The sequence below is a fragment of the Anopheles arabiensis genome, chromosome 2 (assembly GCF_016920715.1).
Source record: "Anopheles arabiensis isolate DONGOLA chromosome 2, AaraD3, whole genome shotgun sequence".
Lineage (NCBI taxonomy): Eukaryota > Metazoa > Arthropoda > Insecta > Diptera > Culicidae > Anopheles > Anopheles arabiensis.
In genome coordinates this window covers 73,265,509-73,277,262 of record NC_053517.1, presented here as the reverse complement: position 1 = coordinate 73,277,262, position 11,754 = coordinate 73,265,509, and positions in this window count along the sequence as shown.

The window sequence follows — 11,754 nt, the reverse complement described above, 5'->3', positions numbered from 1 at the left end:
TATTTTTCTTAGGTGACATTCTCTAGCGCCCACGGTTGCTTGCCATGACCTGACGGGCGTGTATTTTTTACCCAAGTTTCGTGACCCATCAAAGAACCCGCACCAGCAAAAGGGGAATTCAATTTCATGGGGGGAGCCATTCAAGACGGCCGGATGGCCCTAGAAACTACACCGGAAAATCCGTCACCGGAAAAATTCGGGATGAGATTTATTTTATAAATTCAATTTACATTCTGATGCTTCGAGCTGGCCCGATTGGTCGAGACACAGGGTAAATGTTTGATGTGATTTAGGGTCCTTTAGCCGGCGCGTTACGTTTGGCTGGTGCTGGAGTTTAGTCCTGCTTTTTTGCTGCCTTCCATTGTCTCAAATTGGATATTTTCAATTTTGATTGTATCAATCATTGATGGTTTATTGGGTTCGATTCGTTCCGTAGTTGATTTGGTTTAGGGGTTTTGTGTTATGTTTGTTGAGTGAAGGAAACGATGTGAGTGAAGAGCAATGTTTTCTGAGGAACAATGTGACGCATGCTGTGAAAGTTGAATTAGCATGATATTTACAGTTAAATTATAGTTAGTTGGCACCGTTTGATTGCCGTTTAAGACCTAACATAGCATAAGACTCATAAGAACAAAATGTAACAATTTAATGTTTTTTTCTGGCATCAATTGTTAGTTCTCTGTATACAAGTAGATTAGACATACATGAAATTGGTCACCCAATCAGTTTTGACATTTGCATTATAATATATTTTCAATCCAATTCTCTTTCCATGTAGCACAACTTAACCCCTGGCAGCAAATCCCTCCATTCTCTCCATTCGTACGAAAACGGTTCACTTTGGTGGCTCTGATCAAAACTTATCCACTTTACCATCACTCTAATTCAATCGATCGATACATTATCGCTTCCGGTTACCCAACGATTGGAAGGCCTCACAGGAGCATACCGGAGGCCAATTGGAGCGAGACCTGTGTTTAGTAAAGTGGTAGGGCCGGAATAGGAAAGAAAAAAGATGAAGGTTCCATTGCCGCACCAAGGGTGCAGAGATCGAGGAAGTCCATCCGTCGATTCATCGATCCATCTATTCAACGGTTCGTTCCATCAGCGTTAGGACCGAATGAGAACATCGAGCAAAAATGAGAGGAAGAGTGAGGGAGAGAGAGAGAGAACGGCCGGCACACAAAAAAAAAATTACTGAAGCAGTTCTGAAATTGAATGTTGTTTCTCCCTCGAGATGGATTAGATGAAGTGTATAATTTTGGGCAAATTGTGATTGATTTGATTTGTGCTCCGAGGCCCCCATCAGCTTGGGCAGACGACCAAGCACCGAGTCGGGCCATCGAAATCGGTTCCAACCATGCCACTAACCACAAACAGGTCCTGGAGGAAGGTAAGCGGTTGGCTCTACGCAAACTGCGGTGTACCATCGTTTTAGGGAAATCAATTTCCCTCGTTTTGGTGGAAGCGGCGTTTTTTTTTCCTGTTCGCTCGGTGCACCAGACGAGATGCATCGAACGGGGACACAACCCAGCCGCATCTATCCGGGAGATGCAGCTCGAAATGCGTAATTTGAATATTTTCTTAATTGCTTTACAATTCAATTAGAACACCCTCGTCGCTTGGGTACGGTACGGTTCGATTTGCATTACGTGAGGGACACACTTTTCTGAGGGAGCTTACGGGCGTGCAGAGGATGATTCGTATCGAGCGTCATTTTCTCTACTGCACCAGCAGAGAACACAGTTGGAGCACGGGAAGTAATGGACAAGCGGAAAGGACCGGACTGGTTTATTTGGGAGGGTCATTTTACACTTTTCCTCCTTTTTCGTCTCACAAACCACAAAGCGGGAATGTTCCTTCGCATGCGCCAGGATGCAGCAGATTAAAGGAAAGCAAAAGTAATTAAAGCAGGTTAAACGGCCAAAAGGGAATAATGTGCACAAAAGCGTAATGAACAAAATCACTGCCGAACGGGTACGTTTCCCGTTTCGAGTGAGATGAAAGCCCCAGAAATGCAAGCTCACTTTCGAAAGCATATTCATGTATTTGCAAAAAAAAGCACTCACCAGTAGGACAATTACGAAGCAATGGTAACAATTAAGTGACCGATCTGGCGTGCAATATTGCGATCGTTACGCCTAATTTTCTTATACCAGATCCACAAGGATACGTACGGCAAGTAATGAGGCACAAAAAGTACACAATTGCAAATAATTTGAGCGTGATGTACCGGACAATTGATGGATGGTGGTGCGTTCGTGCAAAATGGGTAAATTATTGCCCTAATGAAACACTTATCATTGGGTGATGATTGCTTGGTAGATGCACAACATTGATCGTTGCAAATTATTGCACTTTTTTTAATTGACATAAACAAAGAGAGCAACGAGATCAATTAAATGTCATTATGACACGTATTGCTTTCGATATTTATGCCAAACTATACAACCATGTGTTGGATGATAGAAACTGTTGAACGAAGCGCACAAATAACGTGGGAAAAATTTGTACAGAATAATAACAAAGTACTTGCAAAATTAAAACTACCGATCGTACCTTTTATCGCTTTGTAAATGATCTTGGAAACTACGAGTTGAAATTTACATCGTAAAGGATTGCCAAACTTATTTTACCACGCAAAGCATTGACTTTCTGTAATTTTGGTTTTGGGGCCTGGAAAAAATGCTCATCCTGGAACCTGGAACATAGGCTGACAGAATATTCTACCCTAGTCATCTTCTACAAAAGTAGCTTTGAACATTTATATGGTGACTGGATGTAAAATTCTAAATCTGAAATACAATCAATCACACGATCAACACTTTTGGACATAATCCTAAACCTAATGAGATTTAATGCAATAGAATACCAGTAAAGGGAACAAAAAGTGGCATATAATATCCTCGTTAAAGTATAGAATATTTTAAGTATAGAAACAGTCAACATAATTTATATGCTTGAGGCTGATTAATCTCCCATTTTCATACTATTTTTGTCGAGTACACATCATTCCATTTAGCTATGTGTGTTTTGGCCTGACTTTTCATCATACTAGAAATCGCGTATGCTTTCTTGCTTCTACTCTTCATTCGCGTCGATTCAAACTCATTGCACCCACGAGTCTGATTTTTTCCGTTACATCCATTGTACTTACGGGTTTGAATATATTCTGATAAACTCTGCGAGATTCCGGATCAAGTCCTGAAATTAATCGTGTAGCTCGTAGTATTGGGCAACATAAGAATTCGCCTACAATACATTAACTACTTATTAACAGCTGGCGTTAAAACGATAGAAAAGAATGAAGATGTGATTTACAATCGAGTTAGTGGCTCCATTAAAAGACAAATACGCATAGGACCAGTTAAAATTACGAGACATGAACAATCACGAATAATTAGAGCTAACTAACGCCTTGTAAAGATAACTCTTAAGAGTTCCTGCTATTTGATTGATCTAGTTGTGATATTAATTAATTAAAGTAATGATGTTAAACACTATTTTTGCCACAAAAACACTTAAAGCAACCCTGCGAGGTCATATTAAGAATGGAATTACTAACAAGAAGCATCTTGAGTAAAAAGTATATTTTCTATGAATTGACCCAAAGTTAACACAGATAGCGGAAAAGGGACATTGAAATAAACGAAAAAAGAGGTGCTTGAGACAATGAGGGTTAATTATAGTATCTGAGTGACGTGTGAGTATGCTGTAGGCTTTGCTGAACCTTATTGTTTAGTCATACTGTTCCCCATACCTAGTTTGAATAATAACAAAATCATTTATACAGATATTATGTTCTTCTCACTTTAATATTATTATCACCTTTCATATGGAGAGGGATATTGGCTTTAATCATAAATATTATCCAAATTTGTGCCGGTGTTAGGCTATTATCCCCAAAGATTTTGTAGTGAAAAAGGCTTACCGTATTGTGTTTGCGTACGTAATGTGCCAACAAATATCCACAAGAATGATATTCGAAGATGTTGTAATTTTAATTAAGCTACTACATTATATATTATAAGGATGTTAGCATTTTTCGCGATAATATTGCCACATGCACACCCAACACATGCAACATAATATCAACCAAATCGTGTAAAAAAGTAATGAAAGATCCCCTGGCTCCGGCATCACACACCAAACACAATGTAATCAAAGTGCTTTTCAATCAAGCAAGATAAAAATTAATTGCTCATGGGATTCGAAAAAAAACAACCGAATTTTGAACAGTTTGCATAAGCTGTGTACCATTTTTTCTTCTCAAATTCAAACACTTTAGCCAACGGCCCAGTACAAACGCAGCATTTTCTTGTTTTTTATAGCCTCATCCAAACGATATCACTCATGGCGGCTCACCTGCTTTCCATACAGCTGCAGTAACAGCGGTACCAAAGGCTAATTTCCCAATTTCCCAATCGTTGGTGACAAGCACGCTGCCGGTGAATGCTGCTGATGAGGCTGATGAGGTGATTCGATTGTTGAAGAACAGGGCGGCCAGGGAAGGCGAAGGCGATCCGGGAAAAAGGGATGCACGACACAGCAGAACAAATATTGTTTGAACCAACAATTATCGACTGCGCTCGCACACAGGAGAGATCAATGGGGTCGAGCTTTGCTGGTTTTGCGAGGTTAAAAAGAACCCTTCAAATCGGGGACGCCCGGGAGTGTTTGTGTCGGGTGAGGGGACGCGCTACACGATGGACACCCGTCCGTGCCGAGGAAGGGGACGTCATGCGGTGAAAATCATAGACCAAACATGTTTTGAGTTTTGTAACGAAGTTGTCACAAAGCGCGACCATGCAAACCCACTTCCTGCGTTCGAGCGTGGATGAAGCTGCTTGGACGGGAGGGAATGGCCCGCCGCCGAGTTCTTCATCCCAGAGGGTGTTTGTGACAGGCGGGGCGTGTGAGTATGTATCCGAGCGGGTTCATATAATCGGCAAAGATATTTCGTCCGCCTGCAAAACCGGTAGAAATTGAATTTTTCAGCTCTTTGATTTGAATACCCAATGTTTGGTTGGGCGGGGATGTATCGAGAAAGGCAAAAGCAATACCCATCGTTGAACCGCAGGCCGTTACAAAATGTAATTATACGTTTAAAAACCTGTGAAAAGGTTTTTCTTCGCAAGCGGATCCTAATAAAGAAGGAGAAGAAAAAAAAGGATTAAATCACAAGACTCGTCCAGAGCCCAATTCCTACCCAATTGCTGGAAATGGATACGCTTGTAATGGATGGAATGATGAAAGATACACAACAACTCATACCTTTTGTATGCTCGTGTCGTGTGTGGCTTCCAAAAAAGAGTATATGTAGAATGCTTCCCCTGCACCACTGTAGGGGTTACCGTGCTTAGCGACAGCCCCTGCAAACTGTGAAACGAGTGCTTTCAACGGTTTTTAAATTAGCAAAGCACACCGAGACCGAACATTGAGTCGGAAACCGAATGAATTGTCAAATCGCACCACAGGGTGCCGGCTCTAATTGGTCGAATTATGATCTCATCACGGCTAAACGGGACTGTCCGCAATATTTGACAGTGGTATTAGGCATTCGTATCGTATGGGAATTGTTTAGCTTCGGTCTTGGAGTGTGTTGCGGCGAAGAGATTGGATTTGGAATAGGTACTCTAAAATGTTTGCTACAGGAACTGATGACATTAAACAGTCTTGGTTAATTGGAGAAATATACAGTTGTAATGTAAGATCATTTATTTTGCTCCTGTGCTACTTCTCATAGTTATAAATCGAAATGTTTATATATGTAGAACTACTGTTGTTGTATATCTGTAATACGGTTTGTAATAACTTCAATGTCTTTCACGGTCACAAACTGTGATATATTTAACAATTTAAATTCTACGACAAGGTAGTGAATCATTTGTGTAATTAAATATGTTTACATACAACGGTAAATCACGTATTGTATACAGTGGAACGTCCTTTATCCAGGCTCATCAGGACTCAACCTCGTCCGGATACTCGAATAACATGGCTAATGGGTCAAATTTTATTTTTATCACAAATCATTTTTTTTATTTGCAAATTGATCAAAAACTGCAAATGATTAAGAACTCAAATTAAATTTTAACTTTGAATTTGAATTAAATTAAAATTAAATGACCTTAAGCCTAAAATGATTGATTAGTATCGCCATTATTATAATCTTTTATATGTAAAGATCTGTATATAGTATTTTGAAAGATCTGTATTTAGTTTTAAAATCAGTGACATTAATTTAAGTCTTGCATTCATCCAAGGGGTTTGAATACAAAAAGTAATTTTTCTTCTTAATCAAATAGCTCCTTAATTTTGCACTTCTTAGACATCTATTTGCCAAAAAGCCAAAATTGCCATTAAGTATAGAATTAAATGAGGATAGAGCATAGTGTCGTGCCCGCTAACGTGTAAGACTTCAAACTATTGTATATCAAAATGGAATTTAAATATGGAAATAAAATAATTAACTAATGAACTTCATCTTTGTTCAATGAAAACATTCGAAATTTTCCATGAGCTTTAGTGTTTTTGTGGTGCGCGTTTCACTCCTGATCACTGTTGTTTTCCTCAACTATCCTCTTTAGAATGCAATGTCTCTTTTGCATTGAACTGTCTTTTCTCAACAGCATGGTTATTCGGACAGCTGGATAAAAAGGCTTTATAGTTCTGTTAAAAATAAAATAATTGTTACCACTACTTTGTTATGATTGTTTCATATGAAGCTATATTTTTTTACGATTGTAAAATCAACAACGGAATAACAAATCTATGGTATTTGTACACAAACATTTTGTAGGCATTTGATTTGATTTTCGATGAGAAATTTCTTCAAAATTATGTTTCCTAACATGAATAGTCACGTCATGCTTTGAGAAACTTTACTTCAGGCTTTAGGCTGCATATTATTTAAAAAGTTACTTATGTTATTTTTTTTGTTTAACTTATTCAATTCTCTGTCGCTGTCTATGTTCTAAGCAACAATTATTACAACGTCTGCGTAAGTAACCGCCTCATGTTCGTAAGAAAGCACGTCTAATATTCTTGGTAGCCTCGTATGCCGTTGCTCGAAATGTCTGCGCCAGAGTACAGTTTCGAAATAAATTGATGATCATCTTCGATGCCGTCCTCACTAGCCAAACAAAGGCCAGCACGACACGAAGCGTCTAAACCACCGTAGTTGCGAGATATCAAACTAATTTCGAATCAATTTAACCGTTGCATGTTTCCCTGACGTCCCCCGTACACCCTCCAACACACCGATGATTGAACGATTTTAGCATAGAAGAGCCCTTCCAAAGACAACCGAGCCGCACACGTATGGAGCGTGCTGGCGCAGAGCTGCATGTGATTTTAATAAAACTAAACCAACAGAATCCACAGCGCTCCACAGCGCTGGGGCACCATGCGACAGGGTTCCACTGGTTGGATGTTTACTGTCATGTTCTGGTTGGCTGCATGTGTGTGTGTGTGTGTATGTGTTCACCAACCTTTCGATGCTTCATCAGGACCAACCGCATCATCAATGTCACCGTTTAGCGGAGGAAACCCCGGCCCGGACAAGCGTGACGTGTGTCATAACGCTGAGGGACTGCGCGCTGAACTTCACTTGATCGTGAACATACTCCTGGAACCTTACCTGCGGTCGTTCTTCGGACGGTGATTGCGACCGAAGTTTGGTCAAGCATCGACTACCTCACGGGGCTCACATGGGCGCACCCGGTACTAAACAAGGACTCCCCACGTGTGAGATAAAATAATTAAATATATTTTCATTACAATAATGAGTTTGTTTGTAATTAATCTCAGGTACTGCTGGTGCTTCGTACGAAACGAGCCGCGCTTCGAGAGCACAAATCCTATGCTTCGAAATTGACATTAGGGCACGTTTAGGCGTCGCCCATCCACAAAGGGCCAGGGCACCAGCAGGGCAGTCGCTTTTGGGCTGACCTGGTCGAACTGGTTCTCGCTGGGGGTTTCCGTTGGGTGAAAGTTTGCTTTTCATTTCCCGACATTTATTTATGCGAGCTAGAAATGAGATGATAATAGCATGGCGCATGATGGCGCCGAAATGCCATCATGCAAGCTAGAGCATCACGATCGATATTTTCATTTAAGAAAGTATTTTCATAAATCACATTTTAGATTGCGACGGAAGCAGAAATCGAATGTCTTTACAGTCAATTAATAAATAATTGTATAAAATCGAAAAGAAAAAAGAAACGCTCTAGGAACGGACATACATAAATGCTGCTTAACTATTGTAGTTAAAGCGAGCCGCAATAGTTGTATCTATTGGCAATTACACAAAACGCGTCATTATGCACCATATTGTATTTATTTAGTCAATTTTTTGTTGTCAATTTAATTTTTACGTTTTCAAGGTTATACAAATGCAAAAATTAATCCGATTACTACTTACGTTTACTGCAACTCAAACCAACTAGCTCTAACTAGTCTAGTATTTTGTATAAAATAAATGGTGCAAACTGGAAAGTGGTTAGGAAGGAGAAGAGGAACTTTAGAGGCGGGAACGGAAGGAGAACAGAGAGCATGTACAGTCGAAATGGCCAGAATTGCCATTGAACTGCTCAGACAGACATTGGAGCAAGGGATCATTACAGCAGTATAAACTTGGACGAGTAGGGGAGTGCAGGTTTGTCAAAGCAGTATCATATGACGTGGTCTCCTAAATTGACAGTTTTTGGAGTATGTGGTAATAATTTTACATGTTAAATGTTTGCTTTATTGCTTGAATTATAAAATCACTGGAAAAGGGAAAAATTTGCATATATTCGGCACGAATCGTATTAGATCAATAATGTTGTGGTTAAAACTACAATATTAAATCAAATGACTTGACGATTTTCAATGCTAATTCTTCATTATTATGTAATTCAGATTTTTCAGATAAATACAAAAATTATTTCGCATGTAAAGTCTTCAATAAAAAAATAGCACAAACATAGAAAACCATTAATAATACTGCAACGTGAATGTAGTTGGCTGCATAAGCATATTTGCTTAGATAATCAGATGAAAAATGCCAATTATTTTATTAAATTTGCGCTTCATTTCAATGTGTGAATGATTCCGTCTTTTCTGACTTAAATAACGATGTAAGCGGTTGGAAATTATTCACCACCTGTTTAACAAAATACATAATGCCTTTAATATCCTTCCCTGCTAGCATGTCGATGCATTCAAAGTACGCTTAATTCGTTCAAGAATAGATAATAATCACCCTCCATCGTCAGACGTAGCATAAGACAGTGATGCAAAATGCTAACAAGGCTCTTCATAAATCACCAGGTCACCCGCTGCACCTCCGTGCTTTCTAATCCTTCGCACGGTGCGAAGCTTTCATCAGAACGCTCAACGTGCCACCTTCCAGTCATCTTCACAAACCGGGGTGGTCGATCCAACCAGTGGGATGCACCTTCACCTCGGGGTAAACAATGGTGTAAATAGGGCGAACGAGCGCGCGCTCGCTCGCGCACAATCACGTAACGAAATTAGAGAACATTTTGCAAAACAATTTCCCCGGGTAAATAAATTGAATTTAAAAGTCATTATTAGCATTGCAGAAAATAATAGAGCAACTTAATATCTTTTTCTGCTTCACCCCGTCCACTATACTCCGCTAGTGACGTCGCGATGCCGAAGCAGCTAGAGGTAAATTTTTTTCGTGTGTGGATCTGTGTGTGTGTGCTTTGCTATTTTTCACTTTAAATCCTTAGCTGCTTCTACTTTCCAGATGATGGTGGGACGATGCCGCCACTTGGCCGTATTATACACACTGAATTGCCATCGCTTCCCGAAAGCAAAGGAACAACGGACGCAAAAGAAGGAAATAGGCACCGAATCAAGAATTGAGCAGACTCCTTACGAGTGGAAACGGTTGAAAAATCCTTTGGGGAAATTTTTTCCCTGCCTGGAAGAAGACCGATGCAAGAAGATGTCGGGCTGGAAGATGGCAGATTTTCCTGTTAGCTTGTCTTAAGCGGCGGGCATCGTAGCAGGTTAGTTTTGCACTCCCGGGAACGACCCCGAAATGGTTGGCACGGTCGGTAAAGTGAAAATAACTTGATTTGCTTAACATTCTCACTCGATTACGGCGCAGGAAAAGAATGCTTTTGTGTTTTATTAGGGTTAAAATGTGATTTCATTACGTGTTGTGCTCTTTCATAAACAATACCATGTTGTTTGCTACATATTGCTAAAATAAGTGGATAGTTTTTGAATGACTGGCGAGCATTTTTAAAGCATTCGTTATAAAGTGTCCTATTTGAAAAGCCATTCTGCTGTAAGTTAAATGTAATCCATTTGAAGTCGATAACAGATTCTTACAGAATAATTAGCTGCCGTAATGAAACGACATCGAGCGCCCTGCACTAATTAAACTACTCATCTAGCCTAACAACATCCTAATTCCATTATGTGCAATGTCAGAAGGCTAATGCGTTGTAATGTACTGCAGTTGTGGTTAGGTTTCGCGTCATCGCACCGCTCCACCGCTCTAAATGCCTTTCTTGCGTATGCAAATAAGTTCTGACTTGAATTAATCACATGACTATGAGCTAACACCAATTATTACTAATCATCTCCCATTTTACGCGTTCGCTAGAATCAACATTAAGTCGATTGCTATCTCGGCACCGCTGCCGGCCGAGATACTGGCGGAATGCAGTTGTGTCGCCCTCTTTGACCAGTTCCTTCCTCCGGTGCCTAAACATCAGCCTTGCCGCAGCCTTGATTTAGCGCCTTTTGCGTCGCTTTGACGCGCTGGCGAGAGGGAGCGCATGAGATGATTGGTATTTTTGATTTCATTAAGATTGCCTTCGCTCTTCAATGTCTTCGGGCGTCTGCATGGCTTAGCCAAGGGGATTTTTCTCGCTCTACTCGCAAAGGCTTAAGGAGGAGTGTGGTGTGGTGCGACTTTTCCTTATCGATCAAGACAGACTTAACCCACTGGACAGGTGCTTTAAAGCAACGTTAATTAATTATTCAAGCCGTGACGAGATTCCAGCGGCTCACCAATCGCCCAGGCTACGGCACCTGGAGAGTGGAAACCTTTTCTCTCCCATCATCATTGGCATTGCCTGGTCCACACAGCAGGGCAGTTTTGATGTTTCATGCCATATTTTTGCTGCAAGCTTAAAGGCAGGACTAGCAGCAGCAGCAGCAGCAAACGAAACAAGTTGTGCAGAGTTCGGAAGGCTGGATAGGAACCACGAATCTAGGAAAATGTAAAATGTTGCCGGTGTTGCTGCTCCAAGACTCGTTTTTTGTACGAATTGGCTTCGTATCGTGTTAGTGTGCTCAAGGTTAAGCTGTGAGCTTAAAAGATTGGCATTTTGAATTAATTAATTTTAATTTTGCCTGTCAATTTCAATATCTATCTGATGATCGACTTGAGGAAAAGGGTGGAGTCACACGGAAGGAGTGTTTCTATTATAAGTATCACGGGTATCAATGTTAATATCGAGATATTGAATAATATTGAAAACACACAGAAGGTTTAAAAAGATATAACATATTGCAATGGTTTGATTTGAGTAAGCTAAAGATAATTTCTTAATGTTGTTTATTGTAATGTTACGTATTTATGCTGAACATGTTAGTAACTCTTGTTGAAATATGTCTATTTTCTTCGTAGGAGCTATATGCGTACTCATGCAATTTAAAATAGCCTTTAATTAGGCTCATGTTTGTTTCACTTCAGAAGTAAAATTAATATTGTATGATTAA